We start from the raw sequence: 26,798 nt of genomic DNA, 5'->3' as shown, positions 1-26,798 counted from the left end.
TATATCATCCATCGCAGTTATCATGCCATATTTATCCCACCACTACAGCCTAAGCAGTACCAACAATACTCCGACTCCAAATATCGAAATCCATATTTACAATCTTCTCAACCACGCCCAAAAGTAAGATAACACATACGAATCACCAATCTTAATAAGAAAAAATATTCTGCAATATAAAAAAGCACTTAGACCATCCAAAATGATGAAAGACACATAACTTACAATGAAATCACTTACCGAAGTGAGGGCATAACCCTCTCAACGGGTTAACACTAGCAAAAAAAAAAAAAAAAAAAAAAAAAAAAAAAAAAAAAAGCCTGGAAACAACTCTGGTTTCCCTTCATACGCAAAAATCTTTCGCCTTTTACTAAAGATTTCCGTGGAGGGGAACAACAAACGAGTCTATTATTATTTTTTATAAAGGCTTGGTACAAACTGAGCCCGATTAGCAAACACAACGAAAACTGTAGGTGGAAATGTGTGCTCTTGCTCAGCTTGATAATCTCTCACCTTCTGAAATTTGCAGGCAGGAGGATCTGTATGGGCGCTTGCTGCTAAATTTCCAAATGCTCTTGTCATTTCACAACGAAGCCGAACATGGAAATGACTTCACAGGGAGGATTGTATGGAAACAGAGTTAGCATGATCAAAACAAAGTGTTTTAAACAATATGTTTTCTCCGTTTAAAACATATTTCTTTGTTTATTTCAAATGTTTAAACAAAGCGTTTGAAACATGTTTCTTTTCAGATTTGTTTAAAACACATTCTGATACTTGACGTTTGATAGTTTATGATTATTTGTGTGTTTTGTAACTACGCGTATTCTTTAAATGTGTATCATTCTCTTTATTGTGCATTAGAATCTGCTCAGTGGTTCAAAATGTACATCAAATAACACTCATATGGTGATGAATACCGCGGGCCACGTTTAAAATTCATGGCTATGATTTATGCAGATGTTTAAGATTTAGATCCATTCACGATGATAATTAATCAGAAGCTACCACTTGGACTCAGTGGGGCCTGGAAACTGTGGATTAGTTGGAGCTTCTCGAACAGCGTACAGGCGAGATTTAAGACTAACATAAATGTGTATTTTAAGAAGTTATTCAAGCGTTTGCTTGTAATATGAACACAATCAATCCTTGGATGTTCTACAGATACATTATTTTTCATTATTCTTAAAAAAATGTCATCTTTGCATTTTGTTTAAAAGTTTTATTTTTAAAAAAAAAATATATCCTTTTCGACAAATCAACATTAAAAGCATGTTAAAACAAACAAAAGAACACAAATTTGCCAACCCTGTATGGAAGTAACATTGTGAAAAAGAAGTCGTTAACGTATGATAGGAAATTTTGGAACACAAAATTCCTTTTACTTATTTCTTTCTCTCTAATTTACAATTGTCGAAATGTAACTTGCTTTGATGCCGAGAATTATTACGTTAAGTAATTTCCACGGAACTATATTGTTTTATATTCATGGCTATTGCCCAATCTATACTAAATTTCGAGATTCCATCACTACATCTATACGTGCAAGAATCGCATGACATGAAAGTGACCCTTCACAACCGAAATAACTGCGGTAATTTTCTTTCTTGCTTCGGTTTGGTTTCTTTACGAAACATTATTAAGCATGCCTGTGGGAGAAACCCGAAAGTGTAATCGTGTTGCATATGAGAACAGGTAAACTGAAAATTCTTCGTGAAATGGAATTTGTTGCCAAAGTATAAGTTCCCACTAGTTGAAATGGTGGCCGAGAGATGGCAGAATTTGCTGTCTGTTTATCATTTGTGTACGTTGCTCCGTGCACATGACGCAAATTAGAAATCGGCACGGATTTATATCCTTATTCTCTCGTTTTAAGAAACGAAAATCACACAAAACGAGGTTTTATGTTTCAACAAGTAAAACAGCAATTTCCTACGGAACCTACACGTTCCCATGAGCAGTGAATAGAACTGCAACATAGGCTAGGAAAAATTGGTGGCCTGGAAACAACTCTGGTTTCCCTTCATATGCAAAAATCTTTCGCCTTTTACTAAAGATTTCCGTGGAGGGGAACAACAAGCGAGTCTAATATTATTTTTATAAAGGCTTGGTACAAACTGAGGCCGATTAGCAAACACAACGAAAACTGTAGGTGGAAATGTGTGCTCTTGCTCAGCTTGATAATCTCTCACCTTCTGAAATTTGCAGGCAGGAGGATCTGTATGGGCGCTTGCTGCTAAATTTCCAAATGCTCTTGTCATTTCACAACGAAGCCGAACATGGAAATGACTTCACAGGGAGGATTGTATGGAAACAGAGTTAGCATGATCAAAACAAAGTGTTTTAAACAATATGTTTTCTCCGTTTAAAACATATTTCTTTGTTTATTTCAAATGTTTAAACAAAGCGTTTGAAACATGTTTCTTTTCAGATTTGTTTAAAACCCATTCTGATACTTCACGTTTGATAGTTTGTGATTATTTGTGTGTTTTGTAACTACGCGTGTTCTTTAAATGTGTATCATTCTCTTTATTGTGCATTAGAATCTGCTCAGTGGTTCAAAATGTACATCAAATAACACACATATGGTGATGAATACCGTGGGCCACGTTTAAAATTCATGGCTATGATTTATGCAGATGTTTAAGATTTAGATCCATTCACGATGATAATTAATCAGAAGCTACCACTTGGACTCAGTGGGGCCTGGAAACTGTGGATTAGTTGGAGCTTCTCGAACAGCGTACAGGCGAGATTTAAGACTAACATAAATGTGTATTTTAAGAAGTTAGTCAAGCGTTTGCTTGTAATATGAACACAATCAATCCTTGGATGTTCTACAGATACATTATTTTTCATTATTCTTAAAAAAATGTCATCTTGGCATTTTGTTTAAAAGTTTTTTTTTTTTTAAAAAAAATATATCCTTTTCGACAAATCAACATTAAAAGCATGTTAAAACAAACAAAAGAACACAAATTTGCCAACCCTGTATGGAAGTAACATTGTGAAAAAGAAGTCGTTAACGTATGATAGGAAATTTTGGAACACAAAATTCCTTTTACTTATTTCTTTCTCTCTAATTTACAATTGTCGAAATGTAACTTGCTTTGATGCCGAGAATTATTACGTTAAGTAATTTCCACGGAACTATCTTGTTTTATATTCATGGCTATTTCCCAATCAATAGTAAATTTCGAGATTCCATCACTACATCTATACGTGCAAGAATCGCATGACATGAAAGTGACCCTTCACAACCGAAATAACTGCGGTAATTTTCTTTCTTGCTTCGGTTTGGTTTCTTTACGAAACATTATTAAGCATGCCTGTGGGAGAAACCCGAAAGTGTAATCGTGTTGCATATGAGAACAGGTAAACTGAAAATTCTTCGTGAAATGGAATTTGTTGCCAAAGTACAAGTTCCCACTAGTTGAAATGGTGGCCGAGAGATGGCAGAATTTGCTGTCGGTTTATCATTTGTGTACGTTGCTCCGTGCACATGACGCAAATTAGAAATCGGCACGGATTTATATCCTTATTCTCTCGTTTTAAGAAACGAAAATCACACAAAACGAGGTTTTATGTTTCAACAAGTAAAACAGCAATTTCCTACGGAACCTACACGTTCCCATGAGCAGTGAATAGAACTGCAACATAGGCTAGGAAAAATTGGTGGCCTGGAAACAACTCTGGTTTCCCTTCAAACGCAAAAATCTTTCGCCTTTTACTAAAGATTTCCGTGGAGGGGAACAACAAACGAGTCTAATATTATTTTTTATAAAGGCTTGGTACAAACTGAGCCCGATTAGCAAACACAACGAAAACTGTAGGTGGAAATGTGTGCTCTTGCTCAGCTTGATAATCTCTCACCTTCTGAAATTTGCAGGCAGGAGGATCTGTATGGGCGCTTGCTGCTAAATTTCCAAATGCTCTTGTCATTTCACAACGAAGCCGAACATGGAAATGACTTCACAGGGAGGATTGTATGGAAACAGAGTTAGCATGATCAAAACAAAGTGTTTTAAACAATATGTTTTCTCCGTTTAAACATATTTCTTTGTTTATTTCAAATGTTTAAACAAAGCGTTTGAAACATGTTTCTTTTCAGATTTGTTTAAAACACATTCTGATACTTGATGTTTGATAGTTTGTGATTATTTGTGTGTTTTGTAACTACGCGTGTTCTTTAAATATGTATCATTCTCTTTATTGTGCATTAGAATCTGCTCAGTGGTTCAAAATGTACATCAAATAACACACATATGGTGATGAATACCGTGGGCCACGTTTAGAATTCATGGCTATGATTTATGCAGATGTTTAAGATTTAGATCCATTCACGATGATAATTAATCAGAAGCTACCACTTGGACTCAGTGGGGCCTGGAAACTGTGGATTAGTTGGAGCTTCTCGAACAGCGTACAGGCGAGATTTAAGACTAACATAAATGTGTATTTTAAGAAGTTAGTCAAGCGTTTGCTTGTAATATGAACACAATCAATCCTTGGATGTTCTACAGATACATTATTTTTCATTATTCTTAAAAAAATGTCATCTTGGCATTTTGTTTAAAAGTTTTATTTTTTAAAAAAAAATATATCCTTTTTGACAAATCAACATTAAAAGCATGTTAAAACAAACAAAAGAACACATTTTTGCCAACCCTGTATGGAAGTAACATTGTGAAAAAGAAGTCGTTAACGTATGATAGGAAATTTTGGAACACAAAATTCCTTTTACTTATTTCTTTCTCTCTAATTTACAATTGTCGAAATGTAACTTGCTTTGATGCCGAGAATTATTACGTTAAGTAATTTCCACGGAACTATCTTGTTTTATATTCATGGCTATTTCCCAATCAATAGTAAATTTCGAGATTCCATCACTACATCTATACGTGCAAGAATCGCATGACATGAAAGTGACCCTTCACAACCGAAATAACTGCGGTAATTTTCTTTCTTGCTTCGGTTTGGTTTCTTTACGAAACATTATTAAGCATGCCTGTGGGAGAAACCCGAAAGTGTAATCGTGTTGCATATGAGAACAGGTAAACTGAAAATTCTTCGTGAAATGGAATTTGTTGCCAAAGTACAAGTTCCCACTAGTTGAAATGGTGGCCGAGAGATGGCAGAATTTGCTGTCTGTTTATCATTTGTGTACGTTGCTCCGTGCACATGACGCAAATTAGAAATCGGCACGGATTTATATCCTTATTCTCTCGTTTTAAGAAACGAAAATCACACAAAACGAGGTTTTATGTTTCAGCAAGTAAAACAGCAATTTCCTACGGAACCTACACGTTCCCATGAGCAGTGAATAGAACTGCAACATAGGCTAGGAAAAATTGGTGGCCTGGAAACGGGAAAACAGTTCAATCCATTAATAAAACACTCCAAAAGGCCGTAGACTCCTTTATTCGCTGGTGCAACCAATGGAAACTATCAATAAACTCTTCAAAAACTCAGGCAGTAGTTTTCCTACCTCCCCACTGTCACTCCAAAGTACACCGAAACCCCAAACTCTTGGAGATTAAAATAGAGGGGAGACGCATCTTACCTTCAAAACACGTAACATACCTTGGGGTTACCATAGATGAAAAACTGACCTGGCGCCCACACTTAGAAAGGATAAAGAAGAAGGTAAAGAACCGCCTAAACCTATTATGGAAACTGGTGGGTACATCTTGGGGATTACACCCGACAACAGTCCTAACCACCTACAAAATGTTCTTGCGCCCAGCCATCACTCACGGGCATATTGCTTGGAATGACGCTTCTGCCTCCTTCTACGACCAACTGGAAATCTTTGAACGGCACGCATTTAGATTGGCTTTCCGGATTAAATTACCTTATCCCACAGCACTACTGTATGACAGAATTTCCTTCCCGACTATTCTGTATCACGTCGAGAGCCTTCGCCAACGATACATAAACAAAGCCATGATATCCGAAAACCCAGTATTCTGGAATACCATTCATCTTGATATCCGACATGATGCAGCACCTACACATATTTATACGCCATTACAACACCTGCTCACCATGTATTCATGTTATCTAGATGATCTAGACCCACAGAAACACGAATACGATATATATCATCCATCGCAGTTATCATGCCATATTTATCCCACCACTACAGCCTAAGCAGTACCAACAATACTCCGACTCCAAATATCGAAATCCATATTTACAATCTTCTCAACCACGCCCAAAAGTAAGATAACACATACGCATCACCAATCTTAATAAGAAAAATTTTCTGCAATATAAAAAAGCACTTAGACCATCCAAAATGATGAAAGACACATAACTTACAATGAAATCACTTACCGAAGTGAGGGCATAACCCTCTCAACGGGTTAACACTAGCAAAAAAAAAAAAAAAAAAAAAAAAAAAAAAAAAAAAAAAAGCCTGGAAACAACTCTGGTTTCCCTTCATACGCAAAAATCTTTCGCCTTTTACTAAAGATTTCCATGGAGGGGAACAACAAACGAGTGTAATATTATTTTTTATAAAGGCTTGGTACAAACTGAGCCCGATTAGCAAACACAACGAAAACTGTAGGTGGAAATGTGTGCTCTTGCTCAGCTTGATAATCTCTCACCTTCTGAAATTTGCAGGCAGGAGGATCTGTATGGGCGCTTGCTGCTAAATTTCCAAATGCTCTTGTCATTTCACAACGAAGCCGAACATGGAAATGACTTCACAGGGAGGATTGTATGGAAACAGAGTTAGCATGATCAAAACAAAGTGTTTTAAACAATATGTTTTCTCCGTTTAAAACATATTTCTTTGTTTATTTCAAATGTTTAAACAAAGCGTTTGAAACATGTTTCTTTTCAGATTTGTTTAAAACACATTCTGATACTTGATGTTTGATAGTTTGTGATTATTTGTGTGTTTTGTAACTACGCGTTTTCTTTAAATGTGTATCATTCTCCTTATTGTGCATTAGAATCTGCTCAGTGGTTCAAAATGTACATCAAATAACACACATATGGTGATGAATACCGTGGGCCACGTTTAAAATTCATGGCTATGATTTATGCAGATGTTTAAGATTTAGATCCATTCACGATGATAATTAATCAGAAGCTACCACTTGGACTCAGTGAGGCCTGGAAACTGAGGATTACTTCGAGCTTCTCGAACTGCGTACAGGAGAGATTTAAGACTATCATAAATGTGTATTTTAAGAAGTTAGTCAAGCGTTTGCTTGTAATATGAACACAATCAATCCTAGGATGTTCTACAGATACATTATTTTTCATTATTCTTAAAAAATTGTCATCTTGGCATTTTGTTTAAAAGTTTTATTTTTTTAAAAAAAATATATCCTTTTCGACAAATCAACATTAAAAGCATGTTAAAACAAACGAAAGAACACAAATTTGCCAACCCTGTATGGAAGTAACATTGTGAAAAAGAAGTCGTTAGCGTACGATAGGAAATTTTGGAACAAAAAATTCCTTTTACTTATTTCTTTCTCTCTAATTTACAATTGTCGAAATGTAACTTGCTTTGATGCCGAGAATTATTACGTTAAGTAATTTCCACGGAACTATCTTGTTTTATATTCATGGCTATTTCCCAATCTATAGTAAATTTCGAGATTCCATCACTACATATAAGTACGTAAAAGAATCGCATGACATGAAAGTGACCCGTCACAACCGAAATAACTGCGGTAATTTTCTTTCTTGCTTCGGTTTGGTTTCTTTACGAAACATTATTAAGCATGCCTGTGGGAGAAACCCGAAAGTGTAATCGTGTTGCATATGAGAACAGATAAACTGAAAAATCTTCGTGAAATGGAATTTGTTGCCAAAGTACAAGTTCCCACTAGTTGAAATGGTGGCCGAGAGATGGCAGAATTTGCTGTCGGTTTATCATTTGTGTACGTTGGTCCGTGCACATGACGCAAATTAGATATCGGCACGGATTTATATCCTTATTCTCTCGTTTTAAGAAACGAAAATCACACAAAACGAGGTTTTATGTTTCAGCAAGTAAAACAGCAATTTCCAACGGAACCTACACGTTAGCGCTTGCTGCTAAATTTCCAAATGCTCTTGTCATTTCACAAACGAAGCCGAACATGGAAATGACTTCACAGGGAGGATTGTATGGAAACAGAGTTAGCATGATCAAAACAAAGTGTTTTAAACAATATGTTTTCTCCGTTTAAAACATATTTCTTTGTTTATTTCAAATGTTTAAACAAAGCGTTTGAAACATGTTTCTTTTCAGATTTGTTTAAAACACATTCTGATACTTGATGTTTGATAGTTTGTGATTATTTGTGTGTTTTGTAACTACGCGTTTTCTTTAAATGTGTATCATTCTCCTTATTGTGCATTAGAATCTGCTCAGTGGTTCAAAATGTACATCAAATAACACACATATGGTGATGAATACCGTGGGCCACGTTTAAAATTCTTGGCTATGATTTATGCAGATGTTTAAGATTTAGATCCATTCACGATGATAATTAATCAGAAGCTACCACTTGGACTCAGTGAGGCCTGGAAACTGTGTATTAGTTCGAGCTTCTCGAACAGCGTACAGGAGAGATTTAAGACTAACATAAATGTGTTTTTTAAGAAGTTAGTCAAGCGTTTGCTTGTAATATGAACACAATCAATCCTTGGACGTTCTACAGATACATTATTTTTCATTATTCTTAAAAAATTGTCATCTTGGCATTTTGTTTAAAAGTTTTATTTTTTTTAAAAAAAAATATATCCTTTTCGACAAATCAACATTAAAAGCATGTTAAAACAAACAAAAGAACACAAATTTGCCAACCCTGTATGGAAGTAACATTGTGAAAAAGAAGTCGTTAGCGTACGATAGGAAATTTTGGAACACAAAATTCCTTTTACTTATTTCTTTCTCTCTAATTTACAATTGTCGAAATGTAACTTGCTTTGATGCCGAGAATTATTACGTTAAGTAATTTCCACGGAACTATCTTGTTTTATATTCATGGCTATTTCCCAATCTATAGTAAATTTCGAGATTCCATCACTACATATATACGTGCAAGAATCGCATGACATGAAAGTGACCCGTCACAACCGAAATAACTGCGGTAATTTTCTTTCTTGCTTCGGTGTGGTTTCTTTACGAAACATTATTAAGCATGCCTGTGGGAGAAACCCGAAAGTGTAATCGTGTTGCATATGAGAACAGATAAACTGAAAAATCTTCGTGAAATGGAATTTGTTGCCAAAATACAAGTTCCCACTAGTTGAAATGGTGGCCGAGAGATGGCAGAATTTGCTGTCGGTTTATCATTTGTGTACGTTGCTCCGTGCACATGACGCAAATTAGAAATCGGCACGGATTTATATCCTTATTCTCTCGTTTTAAGAAACGAAAATCACACAAAACGAGGTTTTATGTTTCAGCAAGTAAAACAGCAATTTCCTACGGAACCTACACGTTCCCATGAGCAGTGAATAGAACTGCAACATAGGCTAGGAAAAATTGGTGGCCTGGAAACAACTCTGGTTTCCCTTCATACGCAAAAATCTTTCGCCTTTTACTAAAGATTTCCGTGGAGGGGAACAACAAACGAGTCTATTATTATTTTTTATAAAGGCTTGGTACAAACTGAGCCCGATTAGCAAACACAACGAAAACTGTAGGTGGAAATGTGTGCTCTTGCTCAGCCTAATAATCTCTCACCTTCTGAAATTTGCAGGCAGGAGGATCTGTATGGGCGCTTGCTGCTAAATTTCCAAATGCTCTTGTCATTTCACAAACGAAGCCGAACATGGAAATGACTTCACAGGGAGGATTGTATGGAAACAGAGTTAGCATGATCAAAACAAAGTGTTTTAAACAATATGTTTTCTCCGTTTAAAACATATTTCTTTGTTTATTTCAAATGTTTAAACAAAGCGTTTGAAACATGTTTCTTTTCAGATTTGTTTAAAACAAATTTTGATACTTGACGTTTGATAGTTTGTGATTATTTGTGTGTTTTGTAACTACGCGTTTTCTTTAAATGAGTATCATTCTCTTTATTGTGCATTAGATGCATCTCAGTGGTTCAAAATGTACATCAAATAACACACATATGGTGATGAATACCGTGGGCCACGTTTAAAATTCTTGGCTATGATTTATGGAGATGTTTAAGATTTAGATCCATTCACGATGATAATTAATCAGAAGCTACCACATGGACTCAGTGGGGCCTGGAAACTGTGGATTAGTTGGAGCTTCTCGAACAGCGTACAGGCGAGATTTAAGACTAACATAAATGTGAATTTTAAGAAGTTAGTCAAGCGTTTGCTTGTAATATGAACACAATCAATCCTTGGATATTCAACAGATACATTATTTTTCATTATTCTTAAAAAATTGTCATCTTGGCATTTTGTTTAAAAGTTTTATTTTTTAAAAAAAAAATATATCCTTTTCGACAAATCAACATTAAAAGCATGTTAAAACAAACAAAAGAACACAAATTTGCCAACCCTGTATGGAAGTAACATTGTGAAAAACAAGTCGTTAGCGTATGAAAGGAAATTTTGGAACACAAAATTCCTTTTACTTATTTCTTTCTCTCCAATTTACAATTGTCGAAATGTAACTTGCTTTGATGCCGAGAATTATTACGTTAAGTAATTTCCACGGAACTATCTTGTTTTATATTCATGGCTATTGCCCAATCTATACTAAATTTCGAGATTCCATCACTACATATATACGTGCAAGAATCGCACGACATGAAAGTGACCCGTCATAACCGAAATAACTGCGGTAATTTTCTTTCCTGCTTCGGTGTGGTTTCTTTACGAAACATTATTAAGCATGCCTGTGGGAGAAACCCGAAAGTGTAATCGTGTTGCATATGAGAACAGGTAAACTGAAAATTCTTCGTGAAATGGAATGTGTTGCCAAAGTACAAGTTCCCACTAGTTGAAATGGTGGCCGAGAGATGGCAGAATTTGCTGTCGGTTTATCATTTGTGTACGTTGGTCCGTGCACATGACGCAAATTAGAAATCGGCACGGATTTATATCCTTATTTTCTCGTTTTAAGAAACGAAAATCACACAAAACGAGGTTTTATATTTCAACAAGTAAAACAGCGATTTCCTACGGAACCTACACGTTCCCATGAGCAGTGAATAGAACTGCAACATAGGCTAGGAAAAATTGGTGGCCTGGAAACAACTCTGGTTTCCCTTCATACGCAAAAATCTTTCGCCTTTTACTAAAGATTTCCGTGGAGGGGAACAACAAACGAGTCTAATATTATTTTTTATAAAGGCTTGGTACAAACTGAGCCCGATTAGCAAACACAACGAAAACTGTAGGTGGAAATGTGTGCTCCTGCTCAGCTTGATAATCTCTCACCTTCTGAAATTTGCAGGCAGGAGGATCTGTATGGGCGCTTGCTGCTAAATTTCCAAATGCTCTTGTCATTTCACAAACGAAGCCGAACATGGAAATGACTTCACAGGGAGGATTGTATGGAAACAGAGTTAGCATGATCAAAACAAAGTGTTTTAAACAATATGTTTTCTCCGTTTAAAACATATTTCTTTGTTTATTTCAAATGTTTAAACAAAGCGTTTGAAACATGTTTCTTTTCAGATTTGTTTAAAACAAATTTTGATACTTGACGTTTGATAGTTTGTGATTATTTGTGTGTTTTGTAACTACGCGTTTTCTTTAAATGAGTATCATTCTCTTTATTGTGCATTAGAATCTGCTCAGTGGTTCAAAATGTACATCAAATAACACACATATGGTGATGAATACCGTGGGCCACGTTTAAAATTCATGGCTATGATTTATGCAGATGTTTAAGATTTATATCCATTCACGATGATAATTAATCAGAAGCTACCACTTGGACTCAGTGAGGCCTGGAAACTGTGGATTAGTTCGAGCTTCTCGAACAGCGTACAGGAGAGATTTAAGACTAACATAAATGTGTATTTTAAGAAGTTAGTCAAGCGTTTGCTTGTAATATGAACACAGTCAATCCTTGGATGTTCTACAGATACATTATTTTTCATTATTCTTAAAAAATTGTCATCTTGGCATTTTGTTTAAAAGTTTTATTTTTTTTAAAAAAATATATCCTTTTCGACAAATCAACATTAAAAGCATGTTAAAACAAACGAAAGAACACAAATTTGCCAACCCTGTATGGAAGTAACATTGTGAAAAAGAAGTCGTTAGCGTACGATAGGAAATTTTGGAACACAAAATTCCTTTTACTTATTTCTTTCTCTCTAATTTACAATTGTCGAAATGTAACTTGCTTTGATGCCGAGAATTATTACGTTAAGTAATTTCCACGGAACTATCTTGTTTTATATTCATGGCTATTTCCCAATCTATAGTAAATTTCGAGATTCCATCACTACATATATACGTGCAAGAATCGCATGACATGAAAGTGACCCGTCACAACCGAAATAACTGCGGTAATTTTCTTTCTTGCTTCGGTTTGGTTTCTTTACGAAACATTATTAAGCATGCCTGTGGGAGAAACCCGAAAGTGTAATCGTGTTGCATATGAGAACAGATAAACTGAAAAATCTTCGTGAAATGGAATTTGTTGCCAAAATACAAGTTCCCACTAGTTGAAATGGTGGCCGAGAGATGGCAGAATTTGCTGTCGGTTTATCATTTGTGTACGTTGCTCCGTGCACATGACGCAAATTAGAAATCGGCACGGATTTATATCCTTATTCTCTCGTTTTAAGAAACGAAAATCACACAAAACGAGGTTTTATGTTTCAGCAAGTAAAACAGCAATTTCCTACGGAACCTACACGTTCCCATGAGCAGTGAATAGAACTGCAACATAGGCTAGGAAAAATTGGTGGCCTGGAAACAACTCTGGTTTCCCTTCATACGCAAAAATCTTTCGCCTTTTACTAAAGATTTCCGTGGAGGGGAACAACAAACGAGTCTATTATTATTTTTTATAAAGGCTTGGTACAAACTGAGCCCGATTAGCAAACACAACGAAAACTGTAGGTGGAAATGTGTGCTCTTGCTCAGCCTAATAATCTCTCACCTTCTGAAATTTGCAGGCAGGAGGATCTGTATGGGCGCTTGCTGCTAAATTTCCAAATGCTCTTGTCATTTCACAAACGAAGCCGAACATGGAAATGACTTCACAGGGAGGATTGTATGGAAACAGAGTTAGCATGATCAAAACAAAGTGTTTTAAACAATATGTTTTCTCCGTTTAAAACATATTTCTTTGTTTATTTCAAATGTTTAAACAAAGCGTTTGAAACATGTTTCTTTTCAGATTTGTTTAAAACAAATTTTGATACTTGACGTTTGATAGTTTGTGATTATTTGTGTGTTTTGTAACTACGCGTTTTCTTTAAATGAGTATCATTCTCTTTATTGTGCATTAGATGCATCTCAGTGGTTCAAAATGTACATCAAATAACACACATATGGTGATGAATACCGTGGGCCACGTTTAAAATTCTTGGCTATGATTTATGCAGATGTTTAAGATTTAGATCCATTCACGATGATAATTAATCAGAAGCTACCACTTGGACTCAGTGAGGCCTGGAAACTGTGTATTAGTTCGAGCTTCTCGAACAGCGTACAGGAGAGATTTAAGACTAACATAAATGTGTATTTTAAGAAGTTAGTCAAGCGTTTGCTTGTAATATGAACACAATCAATCCTTGGACGTTCTACAGATACATTATTTTTCATTATTCTTAAAAAATTGTCATCTTGGCATTTTGTTTAAAAGTTTTATTTTTTTTAAAAAAAATATATCCTTTTCGACAAATCAACATTAAAAGCATGTTAAAACAAACAAAAGAACACAAATTTGCCAACCCTGTATGGAAGTAACATTGTGAAAAAGAAGTCGTTAGCGTACGATAGGAAATTTTGGAACACAAAATTCCTTTTACTTATTTCTTTCTCTCTAATTTACAATTGTCGAAATGTAACTTGCTTTGATGCCGAGAATTATTACGTTAAGTAATTTCCACGGAACTATCTTGTTTTATATTCATGGCTATTTCCCAATCTATAGTAAATTTCGAGATTCCATCACTACATATATACGTGCAAGAATCGCATGACATGAAAGTGACCCGTCACAACCGAAATAACTGCGGTAATTTTCTTTCTTGCTTCGGTTTGGTTTCTTTACGAAACATTATTAAGCATGCCTGTGGGAGAAACCCGAAAGTGTAATCGTGTTGCATATGAGAACAGATAAACTGAAAAATCTTCGTGAAATGGAATTTGTTGCCAAAATACAAGTTCCCACTAGTTGAAACGGTGGCCGAGAGATGGCAGAATTTGCTGTCGGTTTATCATTTGTGTACGTTGCTCCGTGCACATGACGCAAATTAGAAATCGGCACGGATTTATATCCTTATTCTCTCGTTTTAAGAAACGAAAATCACACAAAACGAGGTTTTATGTTTCAGCAAGTAAAACAGCAATTTCCAACGGAACCTACACGTTAGCGCTTGCTGCTAAATTTCCAAATGCTCTTGTCATTTCACAAACGAAGCCGAACATGGAAATGACTTCACAGGGAGGATTGTATGGAAACAGAGTTAGCATGATCAAAACAAAGTGTTTTAAACAATATGTTTTCTCCGTTTAAAACATATTTCTTTGTTTATTTCAAATGTTTAAACAAAGCGTTTGAAACATGTTTCTGTTCAGATTTGTTTAAAACAAATTTTGATACTTGACGTTTGATAGTTTGTGATTATTTGTGTGTTTTGTAACTACGCGTTTTCTTTAAATGAGTATCATTCTCTTTATTGTGCATTAGAATCAGCTCAGTGGTTCAAAATGTACATCAAATAACACACATATGGTGATGAATACCGTGGGCCACGTTTAAAATTCTTGGCTATGATTTATGCAGATGTTTAAGATTTAGATCCATTCACGATGATAATTAATCAGAAGCTACCACTTGGACTCAGTGAGGCCTGGAAACTGTGTATTAGTTCGAGCTTCTCGAACAGCGTACAGGAGAGATTTAAGACTAACATAAATGTGTTTTTTAAGAAGTTAGTCAAGCGTTTGCTTGTAATATGAACACAATCAATCCTTGGACGTTCTACAGATACATTATTTTTCATTATTCTTAAAAAATTGTCATCTTGGCATTTTGATTAAAAGTTTTATTTTTTTTAAAAAAAAATATATCCTTTTCGACAAATCAACATTAAAAGCATGTTAAAACAAACAAAAGAACACAAATTTGCCAACCCTGTATGGAAGTAACATTGTGAAAAAGAAGTCGTTAGCGTACGATAGGAAATTTTGGAACACAAAATTCCTTTTACTTATTTCTTTCTCTCTAATTTACAATTGTCGAAATGTAACTTGCTTTGATGCCGAGAATTATTACGTTAAGTAATTTCCACGGAACTATCTTGTTTTATATTCATGGCTATTTCCCAATCTATAGTAAATTTCGAGATTCCATCACTACATATATACGTGCAAGAATCGCATGACATGAAAGTGACCCGTCACAACCGAAATAACTGCGGTAATTTTCTTTCTTGCTTCGGTGTGGTTTCTTTACGAAACATTATTAAGCATGCCTGTGGGAGAAACCCGAAAGTGTAATCGTGTTGCATATGAGAACAGATAAACTGAAAAATCTTCGTGAAATGGAATTTGTTGCCAAAATACAAGTTCCCACTAGTTGAAATGGTGGCCGAGAGATGGCAGAATTTGCTGTCGGTTTATCATTTGTGTACGTTGCTCCGTGCACATGACGCAAATTAGAAATCGGCACGGATTTATATCCTTATTCTCTCGTTTTAAGAAACGAAAATCACACAAAACGAGGTTTTATGTTTCAGCAAGTAAAACAGCAATTTCCTACGGAACCTACACGTTCCCATGAGCAGTGAATAGAACTGCAACATAGGCTAGGAAAAATTGGTGGCCTGGAAACAACTCTGGTTTCCCTTCATACGCAAAAATCTTTCGCCTTTTACTAAAGATTTCCGTGGAGGGGAACAACAAACGAGTCTATTATTATTTTTTATAAAGGCTTGGTACAAACTGAGCCCGATTAGCAAACACAACGAAAACTGTAGGTGGAAATGTGTGCTCTTGCTCAGCCTAATAATCTCTCACCTTCTGAAATTTGCAGGCAGGAGGATCTGTATGGGCGCTTGCTGCTAAATTTCCAAATGCTCTTGTCATTTCACAAACGAAGCCGAACATGGAAATGACTTCACAGGGAGGATTGTATGGAAACAGAGTTAGCATGATCAAAACAAAGTGTTTTAAACAATATGTTTTCTCCGTTTAAAACATATTTCTTTGTTTATTTCAAATGTTTAAACAAAGCGTTTGAAACATGTTTCTTTTCAGATTTGTTTAAAACAAATTTTGATACTTGACGTTTGATAGTTTGTGATTATTTGTGTGTTTTGTAACTACGCGTTTTCTTTAAATGAGTATCATTCTCTTTATTGTGCATTAGATGCATCTCAGTGGTTCAAAATGTACATCAAATAACACACATATGGTGATGAATACCGTGGGCCACGTTTAAAATTCTTGGCTATGATTTATGGAGATGTTTAAGATTTAGATCCATTCACGATGATAATTAATCAGAAGCTACCACATGGACTCAGTGGGGCCTGGAAACTGTGGATTAGTTGGAGCTTCTCGAACAGCGTACAGGCGAGATTTAAGACTAACATAAATGTGAATTTTAAGAAGTTAGTCAAGCGTTTGCTTGTAATATGAACACAATCAATCCTTGGATATTCAACAGATACATTATTTTTCATTATTCTTAAAAAATTGTCATCTTGGCATTTTGTTTAAAAGTTTTATTTTTTAAAAAAAAAATATATCCTTTTCGACAAATCAACATTAAAAGCATGTTAAAACAAACAAAAGAACACAAATTTGCCAACCCTGTATGGAAGTAACATTGTGAAAAACAAGTCGTTAGCGTATGAAAGGAAATTTTGGAACACAAAATTCCTTTTACTTATTTCTTTCTCTCCAATTTACAATTGTCGAAATGTAACTTGCTTTGATGCCGAGAATTATTACGTTAAGTAATTTCCACGGAACTATCTTGTTTTATATTCATGGCTATTGCCCAATCTATACTAAATTTCGAGATTCCATCACTACATATATACGTGCAAGAATCGCACGACATGAAAGTGACCCGTCATAACCGAAATAACTACGGTAATTTTCTTTCCTGCTTCGGTGTGGTTTCTTTACGAAACATTATTAAGCATGCCTGTGGGAGAAACCCGAAAGTGTAATCGTGTTGCATATGAGAACAGGTAAACTGAAAATTCTTCGTGAAATGGAATGTGTTGCCAAAGTACAAGTTCCCACTAGTTGAAATGGTGGCCGAGAGATGGCAGAATTTGCTGTCGGTTTATCATTTGTGTACGTTGGTCCGTGCACATGACGCAAATTAGAAATCGGCACGGATTTATATCCTTATTTTCTCGTTTTAAGAAACGAAAATCACACAAAACGAGGTTTTATATTTCAACAAGTAAAACAGCGATTTCCTACGGAACCTACACGTTCCCATGAGCAGTGAATTGAACTGCAACATAGGCTAGGAAAAATTGGTGGCCTGGAAACAACTCTGGTTTCCCTTCATACGCAAAAATCTTTCGCCTTTTACTAAAGATTTCCGTGGAGGGGAACAACAAACGAGTCTATTATTATTTTTTATAAAGGCTTGGTACAAACTGAGCCCGATTAGCAAACACAACGAAAACTGTAGGTGGAAATGTGTGCTCTTGCTCAGCTTGATAATCTCTCACCTTCTGAAATTTGCAGGCAGGAGGATCTGTATGGGCCCTTCCTGCTAAATTTCCAAATGCTCTTGTCATTTCACAACGAAGCCGAACATGGAAATGACTTCACAGGGAGGATTGTATGGAAACAGAGTTAGCATGATCAAAACAAAGTGTTTTAAACAATATGTTTTCTCCGTTTAAAACATATTTCTTTGTTTATTTCAAATGTTTAAACAAAGCGTTTGAAACATGTTTCTTTTCAGATTTGTTTAAAACACATTTTGATACTTGACGTTTGATAGTTTGTGATTATTTGTGTGTTTTGTAACTACGCGTTTTCTTTAAATGAGTATCATTCTCTTTATTGTGCATTAGAATCAGCTCAGTGGTTCGAAATGTACATCAAATAACACACATAAGGTGATGAATACCGTGGGCCACGTTTAAAATTCATGGCTATGATTTATGCAGATGTTTAAGATTTATATCCATTCACGATGATAATTAATCAGAAGCTACCACTTGGACTCAGTGGGGCCTGGAAACTGTGGATTAGTTGGAGCTTCTCGAACAGCGTACAGGCGAGATTTAAGACTAACATAAATGTGTATTTTAAGAAGTTAGTCAAGCGTTTGCTTGTAATATGAACACAATTAATCCTTGGATATTCTACAGATACATTATTTTTCATTATTCTTAAAAAAATGTCATCTTGGCATTTTGTTTAAAAGTTTTATTTTTTTAAAAAAAAATATATCCTTTTCGACAAATCAACATTAAAAGCATGTTAAAACAAACAAAAGAACACAAATTTGCCAACCCTGTATGGAAGTAACATTGTGAAAAAGGAGTCGTTAGCGTATGATAGGAAATTTTGGAACACAAAATTCCTTTTACTTATTTCTTTCTCTCTAATTTACAATTGTCGAAATGTAAATTGCTTTGATGCCGAGAATTATTACGTTAAGTAATTTCCACGGAACTATCTTGTTTTATATTCATGGCTATTTTACCCAATCTATAGTAAATTTCGAGATTCCATCACTACATATATACGTGCAAGAATCGCATGACATGAAAGTGACCCGTCATAACCGAAATAACTGCGGTAATTTTCTTTCTTGCTTCGGTGTGGTTTCTTTACGAAACATTATTAAGCATGCCTGTGGGAGAAACCCGAAAGTGTAATCGTGTTGCATATGAGAACAGGTAAACTGAAAATTCCTCGTGAAATGGAATGTGTTGCCAAAGTACAAGTTCCCACTAGTTGAAATGGTGGCCGAGAGATGGCAGAATTTGCTGTCGGTTTATCATTTGTGTACGTTGGTCCGTGCACATGACGCATTTTAGAAATCGGCACGGATTTATATCCTTATTTTCTCGTTTTAAGAAACGAATATCACACAAAACGAGGTTTTATATTTCAACAAGTAAAACAGCAATTTCCTACGGAACCTACACGTTCCCATGAGCAGTGAATTGAACTGCAACATAGGCTAGGAAAAATTGGTGGCCTGGAAACAACTCTGGTTTCCCTTCATACGCAAAAATCTTTCGCCTTTTACTAAAGATTTCCGTGGAGGGGAACAACAAACGAGTCTATTATTATTTTTTATAAAGGCTTGGTACAAACTGAGCCCGATTAGCAAACACAACGAAAACTGTAGGTGGAAATGTGTGCTCTTGCTCAGCTTGCTAATCTCTCACCTTCTGAAATTTGCAGGCAGGAGGATCTGTATGGGCGCTTCCTGCTAAATTTCCAAATGCTCTTGTCATTTCACAACGAAGCCGAACATGGAAATGACTTCACAGGGAGGATTGTATGGAAACAGAGTTAGCATGATCAAAACAAAGTGATTTAAACAATATGTTTTCTCCGTTTAAAACATATTTCTTTGTTTATTTCAAATGTTTAAACAAAGCGTTTGAAACATGTTTCTTTTCAGATTTGTTTAAAACACATTCTGATACTTGACGTTTGATAGTTTGTGATTATTTGTGTGTTTTGTAACTACGCGTGTTCTTTAAATGTGTGTCATTCTCTTTATTGTGCATTAGAATCTGCTCAGTGGTTCAAAATGTACATCAAATAACACACATATGGTGATGAATACCGTGGGCCACGTTCAAAATTCATGGCTATGACTTATGCAGATGTTTAAGATTTAGATCCATTCACGATGATAATTAATCAGAAGCTACCACTTGGACTCAGTGGGGCCTGGAAACTGTGGATTAGTTGGAGCTTCTCGAACAGCGTACAGGCGAGATTTAAGACTAACATAAATGTGTATTTTAAGAAGTTAGTCAAGCGTTTGCTTGTAATATGAACACAATCAATCCTTGGATGTTCTACAGATACATTATTTTTCATTATTCTTAAAAAAATGTCATCTTGGCATTTTGTTTAAAAGTTTTATTTTTTTTAAAAAAAATATATCCTTTTCGACAAATCAACATTAAAAGCATGTTAAAACAAACAAAAGAACACAAATTTGCCAACCCTGTATGGAAGTAACATTGTGAAAAAGAAGTCGTTAGCGTATGATAGGAAATTTTGGAACACAAAATTCCTTTTACTTATTTCTTTCTCTCTAATTTACAATTGTCGAAATGTAACTTGCTTTGATGCCGAGAATTATTACGTTAAGTAATTTCCACGGAACTATCTTGTTTTATATTCATGGCTATTGCCCAATCTATACTAAATTTCGAGATTCCATCACTACATATATACGTGCAAGAATCGCACGACATGAAAGTGACCCGTCATAACCGAAATAACTGCGGTAATTTTCTTTCCTGCTTCGGTGTGGTTTCTTTACGAAACATTATTAAGCATGCCTGTGGGAGAAACCCGAAAGTGTAATCGTGTTGCATATGAGAACAGGTAAACTGAAAATTCTTCGTGAAATGGAATGTGTTGCCAAAGTACAAGTTCCCACTAGTTGAAATGGTGGCCGAGAGATGGCAGAATTTGCTGTCGGTTTATCATTTGTGTACGTTGGTCCGTGCACATGACGCAAATTAGAAATCGGCACGGATTTATATCCTTATTTTCTCGTTTTAAGAAACGAAAATCACACAAAACGAGGTTTTATATTTCAACAAGTAAAACAGCGATTTCCTACGGAACCTACACGTTCCCATGAGCAGTGAATTGAACTGCAACATAGGCTAGGAAAAATTGGTGGCCTGGAAACAACTCTGGTTTCCCTTCATACGCAAAAATCTCTCGCCTTTTACTAAAGATTTCCGTGGAGGGGAACAACAAACGAGTCTATTATTATTTTTTATAAAGGCTTGGTACAAACTGAGCCCGATTAGCAAACACAACGAAAACTGTAGGTGGAAATGTGTGCTCTTGCTCAGCTTGATAATCTCTCACCTTCTGAAATTTGCAGGCAGGAGGATCTGTATGGGCGCTTGCTGCTAAATTTCCAAATGCTCTTGTCATTTCACAACGAAGCCGAACATGGAAATGACTTCACAGGGAGGATTGTATGGAAACAGAGTTAGCATGATCAAAACAAAGTGTTTTAAACAATATGTTTTCTCCGTTTAAAACATATTTCTTTGTTTATTTCAAATGTTTAAACAAAGCGTTTGAAACATGTTTCTTTTCAGATTTGTTTAAAACACATTTTGATACTTGACGTTTGATAGTTTGTGATTATTTGTGTGTTTTGTAACTACGCGTTTTCTTTAAATGAGTATCATTCTCTTTATTGTGCATTAGAATCAGCTCAGTGGTTCGAAATGTACATCAAATAACACATATAAGGTGATGAATACCGTGGGCCACGTTTAAAATTCATGGCTATGATTTATGCAGATGTTTAAGATTTATATCCATTCACGATGATAATTAATCAGAAGCTACCACTTGGACTCAGTGGGGCCTGGAAACTGTGGATTAGTTGGAGCTTCTCGAACAGCGTACAGGCGAGATTTAAGACTAACATAAATGTGTATTTTAAGAAGTTAGTCAAGCGTTTGCTTGTAATATGAACACAATTAATCCTTGGATATTCTACAGATACATTATTTTTCATTATTCTTAAAAAAATGTCATCTTGGCATTTTGTTTAAAAGTTTTATTTTTTTTAAAAAAAAAATATATCCTTTTCGACAAATCAACATTAAAAGCATGTTAAAACAAACAAAAGAACACAAATTTGCCAACCCTGTATGGAAGTAACATTGTGAAAAAGGAGTCGTTAGCGTATGATAGGAAATTTTGGAACACAAAATTCCTTTTACTTATTTCTTTCTCTCTAATTTACAATTGTCGAAATGTAACTTGCTTTGATGCCGAGAATTATTACGTTAAGTAATTTCCACGGAACTATCTTGTTTTATATTCATGGCTATTTTACCCAATCTATAGTAAATTTCGAGATTCCATCACTACATATATACGTGCAAGAATCGCATGACATGAAAGTGACCCGTCATAACCGAAATAACTGCGGTAATTTTCTTTCTAGCTTCGGTGTGGTTTCTTTACGAAACATTATTAAGCATGCCTGTGGGAGAAACCCGAAAGTGTAATCGTGTTGCATATGAGAACAGGTAAACTGAAAATTCCTCGTGAAATGGAATGTGTTGCCAAAGTACAAGTTCCCACTAGTTGAAATGGTGGCCGAGAGATGGCAGAATTTGCTGTCGGTTTATCATTTGTGTACGTTGGTCCGTGCACATGACGCATTTTAGAAATCGGCACGGATTTATATCCTTATTTTCTCGTTTTAAGAAACGAATATCACACAAAACGAGGTTTTATATTTCAACAAGTAAAACAGCAATTTCCTACGGAACCTACACGTTCCCATGAGCAGTAAATTGAACTGCAACATAGGCTAGGAAAAATTGGTGGCCTGGAAACAACTCTGGTTTCCCTTCATACGCAAAAATCTTTCGCCTTTTACTAAAGATTTCCGTGGAGGGGAACAACAAACGAGTCTATTATTATTTTTTATAAAGGCCTGGTACAAACTGAGCCCGATTAGCAAACACAACGAAAACTGTAGGTGGAAATGTGTGCTCTTGCTCAGCTTGCTAATCTCTCACCTTCTGAAATTTGCAGGCAGGAGGATCTGTATGGGCGCTTCCTGCTAAATTTCCAAATGCTCTTGTCATTTCACAACGAAGCCGAACATGGAAATGACTTCACAGGGAGGATTGTATGGAAACAGAGTTAGCATGATCAAAACAAAGTGTTTTAAACAATATGTTTTCTCCGTTTAAAACATATTTCTTTGTTTATTTCAAATGTTTAAACAAAGCGTTTGAAACATGTTTCTTTTCAGATTTGTTTAAAACACATTTTGATACTTGACGTTTGATAGTTTGTGATTATTTGTGTGTTTTGTAACTACGCGTTTTCTTTAAATGAGTATCATTCTCTTTATTGTGCATTAGAATCAGCTCAGTGGTTCGAAATGTACATCAAATAACACACATAAGGTGATGAATACCGTGGGCCACGTTTAAAATTCATGGCTATGATTTATGCAGATGTTTAAGATTTATATCCATTCACGATGATAATTAATCAGAAGCTACCACTTGGACTCAGTGGGGCCTGGAAACTGTGGATTAGTTGGAGCTTCTCGAACAGCGTACAGGCGAGATTTAAGACTAACATAAATGTGTATTTTAAGAAGTTAGTCAAGCGTTTGCTTGTAATATGAACACAATTAATCCTTGGATATTCTACAGATACATTATTTTTCATTATTCTTAAAAAAATGTCATCTTGGCATTTTGTTTAAAAGTTTTATTTTTTTAAAAAAAAATATATCCTTTTCGACAAATCAACATTAAAAGCATGTTAAAACAAACAAAAGAACACAAATTTGCCAACCCTGTATGGAAGTAACATTGTGAAAAAGGAGTCGTTAGCGTATGATAGGAAATTTTGGAACACAAAATTCCTTTTACTTATTTCTTTCTCTCTAATTTACAATTGTCGAAATGTAAATTGCTTTGATGCCGAGAATTATTACGTTAAGTAATTTCCACGGAACTATCTTGTTTTATATTCATGGCTATTTTACCCAATCTATAGTAAATTTCGAGATTCCATCACTACATATATACGTGCAAGAATCGCATGACATGAAAGTGACCCGTCATAACCGAAATAACTGCGGTAATTTTCTTTCTTGCTTCGGTGTGGTTTCTTTACGAAACATTATTAAGCATGCCTGTGGGAGAAACCCGAAAGTGTAATCGTGTTGCATATGAGAACAGGTAAACTGAAAATTCCTCGTGAAATGGAATGTGTTGCCAAAGTACAAGTTCCCACTAGTTGAAATGGTGGCCGAGAGATGGCAGAATTTGCTGTCGGTTTATCATTTGTGTACGTTGGTCCGTGCACATGACGCATTTTAGAAATCGGCACGGATTTATATCCTTATTTTCTCGTTTTAAGAAACGAATATCACACAAAACGAGGTTTTATATTTCAACAAGTAAAACAGCAATTTCCTACGGAACCTACACGTTCCCATGAGCAGTGAATTGAACTGCAACATAGGCTAGGAAAAATTGGTGGCCTGGAAACAACTCTGGTTTCCCTTCATACGCAAAAATCTTTCGCCTTTTACTAAAGATTTCCGTGGAGGGGAACAACAAACGAGTCTATTATTATTTTTTATAAAGGCTTGGTACAAACTGAGCCCGATTAGCAAACACAACGAAAACTGTAGGTGGAAATGTGTGCTCTTGCTCAGCTTGCTAATCTCTCACCTTCTGAAATTTGCAGGCAGGAGGATCTGTATGGGCGCTTCCTGCTAAATTTCCAAATGCTCTTGTCATTTCACAACGAAGCCGAACATGGAAATGACTTCACAGGGAGGATTGTATGGAAACAGAGTTAGCATGATCAAAACAAAGTGATTTAAACAATATGTTTTCTCCGTTTAAAACATATTTCTTTGTTTATTTCAAATGTTTAAACAAAGCGTTTGAAACATGTTTCTTTTCAGATTTGTTTAAAACACATTCTGATACTTGACGTTTGATAGTTTGTGATTATTTGTGTGTTTTGTAACTACGCGTGTTCTTTAAATGTGTGTCATTCTCTTTATTGTGCATTAGAATCTGCTCAGTGGTTCAAAATGTACATCAAATAACACACATATGGTGATGAATACCGTGGGCCACGTTCAAAATTCATGGCTATGACTTATGCAGATGTTTAAGATTTAGATCCATTCACGATGATAATTAATCAGAAGCTACCACTTGGACTCAGTGGGGCCTGGAAACTGTGGATTAGTTGGAGCTTCTCGAACAGCGTACAGGCGAGATTTAAGACTAACATAAATGTGTATTTTAAGAAGTTAGTCAAGCGTTTGCTTGTAATATGAACACAATCAATCCTTGGATGTTCTACAGATACATTATTTTTCATTATTCTTAAAAAAATGTCATCTTGGCATTTTGTTTAAAAGTTTTATTTTTTTTAAAAAAAATATATCCTTTTCGACAAATCAACATTAAAAGCATGTTAAAACAAACAAAAGAACACAAATTTGCCAACCCTGTATGGAAGTAACATTGTGAAAAAGAAGTCGTTAGCGTATGATAGGAAATTTTGGAACACAAAATTCCTTTTACTTATTTCTTTCTCTCTAATTTACAATTGTCGAAATGTAACTTGCTTTGATGCCGAGAATTATTACGTTAAGTAATTTCCACGGAACTATCTTGTTTTATATTCATGGCTATTGCCCAATCTATACTAAATTTCGAGATTCCATCACTACATATATACGTGCAAGAATCGCACGACATGAAAGTGACCCGTCATAACCGAAATAACTGCGGTAATTTTCTTTCCTGCTTCGGTGTGGTTTCTTTACGAAACATTATTAAGCATGCCTGTGGGAGAAACCCGAAAGTGTAATCGTGTTGCATATGAGAACAGGTAAACTGAAAATTCTTCGTGAAATGGAATGTGTTGCCAAAGTACAAGTTCCCACTAGTTGAAATGGTGGCCGAGAGATGGCAGAATTTGCTGTCGGTTTATCATTTGTGTACGTTGGTCCGTGCACATGACGCAAATTAGAAATCGGCACGGATTTATATCCTTATTTTCTCGTTTTAAGAAACGAAAATCACACAAAACGAGGTTTTATATTTCAACAAGTAAAACAGCGATTTCCTACGGAACCTACACGTTCCCATGAGCAGTGAATTGAACTGCAACATAGGCTAGGAAAAATTGGTGGCCTGGAAACAACTCTGGTTTCCCTTCATACGCAAAAATCTCTCGCCTTTTACTAAAGATTTCCGTGGAGGGGAACAACAAACGAGTCTATTATTATTTTTTATAAAGGCTTGGTACAAACTGAGCCCGATTAGCAAACACAACGAAAACTGTAGGTGGAAATGTGTGCTCTTGCTCAGCTTGATAATCTCTCACCTTCTGAAATTTGCAGGCAGGAGGATCTGTATGGGCGCTTGCTGCTAAATTTCCAAATGCTCTTGTCATTTCACAACGAAGCCGAACATGGAAATGACTTCACAGGGAGGATTGTATGGAAACAGAGTTAGCATGATCAAAACAAAGTGTTTTAAACAATATGTTTTCTCCGTTTAAAACATATTTCTTTGTTTATTTCAAATGTTTAAACAAAGCGTTTGAAACATGTTTCTTTTCAGATTTGTTTAAAACACATTTTGATACTTGACGTTTGATAGTTTGTGATTATTTGTGTGTTTTGTAACTACGCGTTTTCTTTAAATGAGTATCATTCTCTTTATTGTGCATTAGAATCAGCTCAGTGGTTCGAAATGTACATCAAATAACACATATAAGGTGATGAATACCGTGGGCCACGTTTAAAATTCATGGCTATGATTTATGCAGATGTTTAAGATTTATATCCATTCACGATGATAATTAATCAGAAGCTACCACTTGGACTCAGTGGGGCCTGGAAACTGTGGATTAGTTGGAGCTTCTCGAAC

General features: G+C 35.5%; 14 non-coding genes across 14 annotated transcripts; all 14 read left to right on the top strand.

The window, feature by feature from the left end:
* The first annotated feature begins 327 nt into the window (after window positions 1-327).
* LOC145997619 (U5 spliceosomal RNA) lies at window positions 328-445 on the top strand. The gene has a single exon (XR_014443018.1). It is a non-coding gene; the product is annotated as a U5 spliceosomal RNA (small nuclear RNA).
* A 1,562-nt stretch (window positions 446-2,007) lies between these two features.
* On the top strand, window positions 2,008-2,125 carry LOC145997797 (U5 spliceosomal RNA). Its single transcript, XR_014443188.1, has one exon. It is a non-coding gene; the product is annotated as a U5 spliceosomal RNA (small nuclear RNA).
* A 1,562-nt stretch (window positions 2,126-3,687) lies between these two features.
* On the top strand, window positions 3,688-3,805 carry LOC145997636 (U5 spliceosomal RNA). Its single transcript, XR_014443034.1, has one exon. It is a non-coding gene; the product is annotated as a U5 spliceosomal RNA (small nuclear RNA).
* Window positions 3,806-6,428: 2,623 nt separating this feature from the next.
* Window positions 6,429-6,546, top strand: LOC145997745 (U5 spliceosomal RNA). The gene has a single exon (XR_014443140.1). It is a non-coding gene; the product is annotated as a U5 spliceosomal RNA (small nuclear RNA).
* A 2,971-nt stretch (window positions 6,547-9,517) lies between these two features.
* On the top strand, window positions 9,518-9,635 carry LOC145997616 (U5 spliceosomal RNA). Its single transcript, XR_014443016.1, has one exon. It is a non-coding gene; the product is annotated as a U5 spliceosomal RNA (small nuclear RNA).
* A 1,564-nt stretch (window positions 9,636-11,199) lies between these two features.
* Window positions 11,200-11,317, top strand: LOC145997503 (U5 spliceosomal RNA). The gene has a single exon (XR_014442907.1). It is a non-coding gene; the product is annotated as a U5 spliceosomal RNA (small nuclear RNA).
* Window positions 11,318-12,880: 1,563 nt separating this feature from the next.
* Window positions 12,881-12,998, top strand: LOC145997615 (U5 spliceosomal RNA). The gene has a single exon (XR_014443015.1). It is a non-coding gene; the product is annotated as a U5 spliceosomal RNA (small nuclear RNA).
* Window positions 12,999-15,969: 2,971 nt separating this feature from the next.
* LOC145997614 (U5 spliceosomal RNA) lies at window positions 15,970-16,087 on the top strand. Its single transcript, XR_014443014.1, has one exon. It is a non-coding gene; the product is annotated as a U5 spliceosomal RNA (small nuclear RNA).
* A 1,564-nt stretch (window positions 16,088-17,651) lies between these two features.
* On the top strand, window positions 17,652-17,769 carry LOC145997613 (U5 spliceosomal RNA). Its single transcript, XR_014443013.1, has one exon. It is a non-coding gene; the product is annotated as a U5 spliceosomal RNA (small nuclear RNA).
* Window positions 17,770-19,334: 1,565 nt separating this feature from the next.
* On the top strand, window positions 19,335-19,452 carry LOC145997612 (U5 spliceosomal RNA). Its single transcript, XR_014443012.1, has one exon. It is a non-coding gene; the product is annotated as a U5 spliceosomal RNA (small nuclear RNA).
* A 1,563-nt stretch (window positions 19,453-21,015) lies between these two features.
* LOC145997750 (U5 spliceosomal RNA) lies at window positions 21,016-21,133 on the top strand. The gene has a single exon (XR_014443144.1). It is a non-coding gene; the product is annotated as a U5 spliceosomal RNA (small nuclear RNA).
* A 1,567-nt stretch (window positions 21,134-22,700) lies between these two features.
* On the top strand, window positions 22,701-22,818 carry LOC145997677 (U5 spliceosomal RNA). Its single transcript, XR_014443073.1, has one exon. It is a non-coding gene; the product is annotated as a U5 spliceosomal RNA (small nuclear RNA).
* Window positions 22,819-24,383: 1,565 nt separating this feature from the next.
* Window positions 24,384-24,501, top strand: LOC145997609 (U5 spliceosomal RNA). Its single transcript, XR_014443009.1, has one exon. It is a non-coding gene; the product is annotated as a U5 spliceosomal RNA (small nuclear RNA).
* A 1,563-nt stretch (window positions 24,502-26,064) lies between these two features.
* On the top strand, window positions 26,065-26,182 carry LOC145997749 (U5 spliceosomal RNA). The gene has a single exon (XR_014443143.1). It is a non-coding gene; the product is annotated as a U5 spliceosomal RNA (small nuclear RNA).
* Window positions 26,183-26,798: the final 616 nt, after the last annotated feature.

This window comes from Lepisma saccharinum, chromosome 13 (assembly GCF_977018435.1).
Source record: "Lepisma saccharinum chromosome 13, izLepSacc3.1, whole genome shotgun sequence".
In the NCBI taxonomy this organism is placed as follows: Eukaryota; Metazoa; Arthropoda; class Insecta; order Zygentoma; family Lepismatidae; genus Lepisma; species Lepisma saccharinum.
This window is presented reverse-complemented; position numbering and strand designations above follow the sequence as displayed.